Source organism: Lepus europaeus, chromosome 10 (genome assembly GCF_033115175.1).
Source record: "Lepus europaeus isolate LE1 chromosome 10, mLepTim1.pri, whole genome shotgun sequence".
Lineage (NCBI taxonomy): Eukaryota > Metazoa > Chordata > Mammalia > Lagomorpha > Leporidae > Lepus > Lepus europaeus.
In genome coordinates this window covers 14,697,200-14,705,745 of record NC_084836.1, presented here as the reverse complement: position 1 = coordinate 14,705,745, position 8,546 = coordinate 14,697,200, and positions in this window count along the sequence as shown.

Below are 8,546 nucleotides of genomic sequence, written 5' to 3'. Positions count from 1 at the left end.
GGAAGACCTCTGTCTCTGTCTCTCCCTCTCTCTAATGCTGCCTCTCAAATAAATAAATAGATAAATCTTTAAAAAGAAAGAGAACAGAACCTTGAACTGTGGAAAAAAATTTATAACTTCAAAATATATAACATGCATAATTGGGGTATCAGAAGAAGAAAGAGAAAACAGAGCAAAAGAAACATTTGAAGACTAGCCAAGAACTTTCAAAAATTAATGACAGGAACCTCAAACCACAGCTCCAGGCACTTGGGAAATACCAAGTAGAATGAATACCAAAAAGGTGTACCTAGGAAAGGCATACTCCAACTGCAGACAACCAAAGACAAAGAGAGAATTTTGAAAGAATCCCAAACGGGTGACACCTTACCTATAGGGGAACAAGGATAAGACTTACAGTGGACATCCCAGCAGAAACCATGCAAACAAGAAAAAGTGGAATGAAATATTTAAGTTGTTGAAAGAAAACAACACTGGTCTAGAATCTATATCCCACATCATTACCCTTCAGTGGTGAGGAAGAAATATCAACTTCCTCAAATGAAAACTGAAAGAATTCATCACCAGCAGACCTGCCCTACACATATCAGATAAGATTGCCTTCAGGGCACCAGCCTGTGGCATAGCAGGTAAAGCTGGTAAAATCACTGCCTGCAGTGCTTCCATCCCATATGGGCGCCAGTTCAAGTCCCAGCTGCTCCATTTCCAATCCAGCTCTCTGCTATGCCCTGGGAAAGCAGAAGATGGCCCAAGTCCTTGGGCTCCTTACCCTTGTGGGAGACCTGGAAGAAGCTTCTGGCTCCTGGCTTCGGATCTGCGCAGCTATGACCGTTGCGGCCACCTGGGGAATGAACCAGCGCATGGAAGACTTCTCTTTCTCTCTCTGCCTCTCCTCTCTCTGTGTAACTCTGACTTTAAAATAAATAAATAAATCTTAAAAAAAAAAGATTGCCTTCAGAAATAGAAAATTATATAGGTTGAAAGTTGGGGAACCACAGAAAGGAAGAGGGTTTAGAGAAAAAAATAATTAAGGTAAAATAAAATATTTTTATTTTTTTAATTTTTCTAAAAATGACTTTTTAACAATAACAGCTTGGTGGATATAATATATGGATACATGACATAAATGACAGCAGTGTCGTAGATGAGTGAGAGGAATTAGAACTACTCAATATAAGGTGCCTGTACTACTCATGAAATTGTATAGTGAAGGTGGAGAGAGATTAGTTAAAAATGTACTTTGGGTGCTCTAAGACAACTAGTTTAAAAAGAGTTTTTAAAAAAGTAAATTGTATCCTGAGAGTAGAAAATGGAACCATATAAACCAGTTAAAACCAGAAAAGTCAGAAAAAGAGGGCAGAAAAGCCGGCACCGTGGCTCAGTAGGCTAATCCTCTGCCTTGCCGGCACACCAGGTTCTAGTCCAGGTCAGGGCACTGATCCTGTCCCGGTTGCCCCTCTTCCAGGCCACCTCTCTGCTGTGGCTAGGGAGTGCAGTGGAGGATGGCCCAAGTTCTTGGGCCCTGTACCCCATGGGAGACCAGGAGAAGCACCTGGCTCCTGCCATCGAAACAAGGCAGTGCGCTGGCCACAGCGCGCCTACCGCGGCGGCCGTTGGAGGGTGAACCAATGGCAAAAAGGAAGACCTTTCTCTCTGTCTCCCTCTACTGTCCACTCTGCCTGTCCAAAAAAAAAAAAAAAAAAAGGCAGAAAAGAATAAACAAAAGGAACAGAAAACAGTTATGAATATAGTATGATTTAATCCAACTACATCAATTAGACACTGTGTGACAAGGTGTATTTAAAAAGAAAGACCAAGGGGCAGGCATTGTGATGCAGCAGATTAAGTGGTTGCTTGGAATGCCAGCATCCCATGTCATAGTGCTGGCTGCAGTCCCAGCTACTGCACTTCGGATCCAGCTTCCTGCTAACGCACCCTAGGAGGCAGCAGATTATGGCTCAATTTGCTGAGGTTCCAGCCATCACACTGGGGAACCAGATGGAGTCTCAGGTTCTTGACTTCAGCCTGGCCCAATCCTGACTGTTACAGGCATTTGCATAGTGAACCAGCAGATGGAAGATGCCTCTCTGACTCTGTCTCTCGCTGTTCCTCTCTGTCATTCTGCTTCTCAAGTAGATAAAAATAAACACATAAGCATATTTAAAAGACCCAACTGTATCTTGTATACAGGAAACCCAATTTAAGTATTCAGACTCAGGTTCTGTCCTGACATTATCACTAGCTCTATATTCTTGAATTTCATTAGATGCCCCTGAGAGCCTTAAAATAAATTTCCAATTTTGTCTTAAGCTATATCTAGTGTTACTTGCAGTCCAAAGAGTATAAATTTGTACTCCTTAGGCAACTACAATTAGCATAGACCAGATAATATGTGCATATACCTTGTATAGATAATTAAAAATAATGCATGTTGAGGAAGTCATTGGAACACAATGAAAAATATGATGGAAGCAAGCATAAAGGTTGTCTTGTTACACATACAGCTTCTGGGTGGGGGGAGTAGAGGACATGAAGTGATGGGGAAAGATACAATACTCTAACACTAACTAGAAGAAATCTAGCGGTTGTATTCTTTTCAGACAAAGCAGACTTCAGAATAAAGAAAATTGTCAGGAATAAAGAGGGATATTATATAATAATAAAGGGATCAGTTCTCTAACAATACAAACCAACCCTTAACTTGTATGCACCTAATAAGAGAACATCAAAATACAAGAACCCAAAACAGAGAGAACACAGAGAAAAATAGACAAAAGTATTGCTATAGTTGGAGGTGTTCACACCCCTGATTCGGTAGCTGATAGATCAAGTAGGCTGTATTAGTAAGGGTATAGCTGCCCTTAACAACACTTTAACAACATTATTAATCACTTGGTCTCATTGTCATTTAGCAAACACCCATCAAACAACAACAGAACACATACATTCTCAAACTCACCTGGAGCATTCAACTTGATAGACTATATTCTGGGCCATAAAACCAAATTTAACAACATAGGTATAGGGTCTATATAAGGAGACTGTAGTACTCTGATAAAAGAAACCAAGTAAGATCTAAACAAGTGGAAAGAAATTCCATGTTCATAATTCTATGTTGGATTAAAAAAAAAAACTCAGTTTTGTTAAGATCCTGATTTTTCCAACTTGAATGGATTCAATGCAATCCAAAGCAAAATCCTAGCAAATTATTTCATGGCTACTGACAAAATGATCCTAAAGTTTATATGGAAAGGTGAAAGACCAAGAATAGACAAAACAATCCTGAAAAAGAACAAATTTGGAGGACTCACACTACTGTACTTCAAGACTTCCATATATATGTAGTCAATTTATCTTTGACAAAAGAGGAAAGATGTATAAGTGGAGAAAAAAAATAGTCTTTGCAACAAATGATGCTGGCACAATTGGATGTCTAGATTAGTTACTTCTTGTTACTGCAAGTAAAATACCTGAGAGAAGTTCCTTGTGAAGGAAAAAGATTTGTTTCTGACTCATGGTTTTGGAGGTTCACAGTCCAAGATCAAGTGACTGCATTAGTCTGGCATTTGAGGAGGGTAGGGGCTGGCAATGGTGGAGCATGTGCAGAGGAACAATCACTTGCAGAGATCAGAATCAGAGTCCAAGTTCAGCTTATATAACCAATCTCTTATGAGAAGGCTTTCCAAAGTTCTGTCCCTAGAGACCACCTCCCAATTACCATAATGTTTTAAAGATTTATTTATTTATTTATTTATTTATTTGAAAGTCAGAGTTACACAGAGAGAGAAGGAGAGTCAGAGAGCGAGAGATAGGTCTTCCATCTGCTGGTTCACTCCCCAATTGGCCAAAAGGACCAGAGCTGTGCCATTCTGAAGCCAGGAGCTTCTTCTAGGTCTCCCAAGCAGGTGCAGGGGCCCAAAGACTTGGGCCATCTTCTACTGCTATCCCAGGCCATAGCAGAGAGCTAGAAGGGAAGTAGAACAATTTGGTTTCAAACTGGTGCCCATATGGGATGCAGGCACTGCACTACCAGAGCATCGGTCCCCCAATTACCATAATTAAATGAAGCCTCCACCCTCTTCAGTATCCTTAAGTTTAAATGTCTGCATGAGTTGCGGAAACAAATCATGTTCACCCTGTAGCAGATACACAGATGTGAAAAAAAGAATTTAGACACAGCTCTTACATCTTTTCCAAAAATTAACTCAAAATGTATCTTAGGCCTAAATTTTAAAATTTGACACCCAAAAACATCTAGAAGAAAACAGAAAATCTAGGTGATCTTAAGTTTGGTATTGTTTAGATACAGTACCAAAATTATTATCTATAAAAGCACCAAGTGACAAATTGGGCTTCATTAACATTTTAAAAAAATATTTATTTTATTTATTTGAACGTCAGAGTTATAGAGAGAGGTAGAGACAGAGAGAGAGAGGTCTTCCATCCACTGGTTCACTCCCCAAATGGCCTCAACAGCCGGAGCTGCGCCGATCTGAAGCCAGGAGCCAGGAGCTTCCTCCAGGTCTCCCACGTGGGTGCAGGGGCCCAAGGACCCGGGCCATCTTCCACTGCTTTCCCAGGCCACAGTAGAGAGCTGGATTGGAAGAGGAGCAGCTGGGACTAGAACCAGTGCCCATATAGGATGCTGGCGCTTCAGGCCAGGGTGTTAACCAGCTGTGCCACAGTGCTGGCCTGGGCTTCATTAACATTTAAAACATCCCACAAAATGGGAGATAATATTGGCAAAGCACATATCTGATGAAGGACTTGAGTTCAAAATATCCAAAGAACTCATTAAACTCCACCATAAGAAAATAAACAACCTAATTTAAAATGAGCAAATCTGAACAGACACATCAAACAGGAAGATGAACCGATGTTAAGTAAATGTATGAAAACATACTCAACATCATTTGTCATTAGGAAATTAAAATTAAAACGAGATGCCACTACATACCTGTAGAGTGGTGAAAACTTTTAAAAGCGGACCATACAAATCACAAATGCAAAATACAAATACCAAGTGACTAAAAGGCATGATTGGATCTTGATTGTATATTGCTACCTCCCAGGGTCTGGAGAAGGCAAAACTTTTTGATAAAAGTGTAATAATGGAAACATCAGTAGTTGCCTCAGGTCAGAGGTTAAGAGGAAGTTGAATAGGTCAAGCAGAGATTTTTCTAAGGGTGGAAAAATTATTCCATAGGATACTGTAATGGTAAATACATGATACTATGAATTTGCCAAAAATCACAAAACTTCCTGGGTATGTGAAAATCATTTAGGAAGTTGCAGGATTCCAATATAGAATGCAGACTAGATATAGAATCCCAACATAGAAATGTAGACAAAACAGACTGTATTGCACATGTGTGAAGCAACTTCACTGATTGAGAAGGAAGGAAAAGGTACTGACCCAAGTAACTTCAGAAATGAATGGCATCTGAAAATCTCTAGACACAACAAACCCCACGTGATTATGTGTCCTAGTTCATGAAATTCTCACAGGGGCATGAGTTAACCATTCTGGTGCTGCTGTCCACATATCCTGGAAAGCAAATGATGAGCTATGAGAGGTCGGTCTTCAAACTTCTTGTGGAAAATGGATATTATGAAACAATCATGTATAAAAATCTATTTTTTCCATCAAAATAATTTTATCTTTTCATTCAATTTTTCCACGAACTTTCTGAGGTCCTGTCCTCTGGTGGGAACCAGATTTCTCCCTGTTGGAGTGGGAGGGGTAAGAGAGAACCAAGAGGGCCCCAAGGGAACAGAATTACTGAATATAATGTGCTGTCTCTGATGGAAAAATACTAGGAAAACACCAAGGCAGTGTGAATGAAGTTAGTAATAATGAATGTGAATTAGTAATAATGGATCACTGTTGGTTCACGCATTAGTAAGTGAGCCGTCCTAACGTTAGATGTTAATCATAAAGGAAATAGTGTGAGGTATATGTAAACTTTCTGTATGATCTTTGCAGTTGTTCCCTAAATTTAAACTGGTGTAAAAATTTCTTTAAGTTTTTTTATTTATTTGAAAGAATTACAGAGAGAGAGGGAAAGACACACACACAGAGAGATCTTCCATACACTGGTTCACTCCCCAAATGGCTGTAATGGCCAGGGCTAGGCCAAGCAAAGCCAGGAGCCAGGAGCTTCTTCCACGTCTCCCATGTGGGTACAGGGACTTAAGCACTTGAGCCATCCTCCACTGCTTTCCCAGGCACATCACCAGGGAGCTGGATCCAAAATGGAGGAGCCAGGACTGGAACCAGCACCCATGTAGGATGCTGGCGCTATAGATGACAGCTTAATCCGCTATACTACAGTACCAGTCCCATTAACTTATCTTGTATAACCTGAGTTCAAAGGGTACTTAAAGCTGAAAAGTCAATTAATAGATGAAAGAGGACATTTTAGGATATAAAATTGTATTACAATATATGATGGAGAAATACTAGAACTAAAAATCACTATATATAATAATTAAAATGTGGATGACAGAGCAGACTGACAGCAGCAGGTGGGAGGCAGTGAACGAATGGTCACTTTTGTGCTGCACATAGTCAAGGGTCAATAATTGCTATTTGAAGAAAAAGAGAATTAATTAAACCACTAAAATAACTTTTAATATACTAAGCCACTGAAAGAGTTAAAAATCAAGCTAAAAAATTTCCAAATTGTAAAAAAAAAAAAAACCCTGCATACACAAAACAACATTCAGAAAACACAAATTGCATAATAAATCATTTTTAAAGGAATACAAGTGCATAGTATAATAAAATACAATTTAGCCAAACTAACACCAGTTGTATCTGTTGCCATCTACAAATTCAAGTAGATTCGCTAATTGAAAATAATTGAAATAATAATTGAAAATAAAAATATCCAGGCTATATCACAAAGCAAAACTCTGCCATTTGACACATTTGGTAACCTAGGAAGTCTGAAGTAAAACAGGGAAAAATTCTGGCAATTATAACAAAAAAGAAACAAAAATTATCACAATAAAATTTGGGGCAAACCTTCTGTCAGGTTCTATTTGCCTCTCAATCAGAAAACTTAATTGTAGCTTAGACAGCACCTTTCTTAGCTCCTCTAATAATGACTCTGTCCTTTGTTCTAGACCCTGTCTAGCATACTTGGGCCTCATTTCTTTGTAATCATAACCTCTACTCTACCACCAATGGCTCTACTCCCAACCTGTGTGTACTGATGGTCCTCTTCCCCATTTAATGCTGTATAATTGTTCAAACCTGGTAAATGCCACTCTTAGGGTCATTGGTTACTATCCTCACTCTGTCTTTTATGACCTTGTCTAAATATGATCAGAGTCGGCAAACTTGGAAGGCTTCCATAGCCTTGGCAACTCATGACGACAGCCTAGGATGGTTACTGGCGCCATAAACTAGAGTGTCAATTTGTTGGGTCAACAACAGGAGCCACTGTGCACTTGCTCCTCATGTGGGATCTCTGTCCTTAATGTGCTGTACATTTTGATTTAATGCTATAACTAAGTACTCAAACAGTATGTTTCACTTTGTGTTTCTATGTGGGTGCAAACTGTTGAAATCTTTATACTAAATTGATCTTCTGTATATAAAGAGAATTGAAAATGAATCTTGATGCAAATGGAAGGGGAGAGGGAGCGGGAGAGGGGAGGGTTGCGGGTGGGAGGGAAGTAATGAGAGGGGGAAGCCATTGTAATCCATAAGCTGTATATTCATTAAATAAATGTTAAAAAAAAAAAACTAACACAACAAAAAAAAAATTTGGGGCAAAAACCCCAAGTGGCAAAGAAAGACAATTAAGACTAAAAGGTCAAGTGAACAAAGACCTTACATTTATATATATATTCATACATTAAATACAATACTATCCAAATTCATGTATCAAAAACATAAGAAAATAAAAGTAGAGGTAGAATAAAAGTTGGACACTTCATCTCTGTCAGTCTATATATAGTTTACAAAATTATAAGCAAGCTAATTAAAAGCCTAAATAAAATACACAAATTTTATGCATTAAACTCTATACAACCAAAGCAAATAGTCAATATATTTTCAAGAACTATACAATATACAACATTCTCCAGGCACAATGCAAGGAAGCTAAAAATTAATGACAAAACAGAGGGGGAAAAAAACCACTACAGATGTTTAATCAAAGAAGAAATCAAACAAAAAAATAGGGAATACTTAGAAAATAATGAAAACACCTCATGTTTAAACTTATGAGATATGACTGAAATATTGAGAGAAAAATTCATAGCCTAAGACATTAATATTTACAAATAACAAATGAAAAATTAATACAAGATATCAGAAAAAAGATAAACATATTGCAGGAAGAAAACTAATTTCAAGACAGAATTTCATGTATTAGAAAGTTAAAGATAGTTATAATAAAAGGGTTTTTTAAAAAATAAACCAAAATCTAGTCAAGAAAAAGGGAGAAAGCCCCAAAACGCAAAATAATAAAGAAGTGTGACAATAATTCCAGAATAAACTAAAATAATTATATGTCATATTTGTTCAGTTT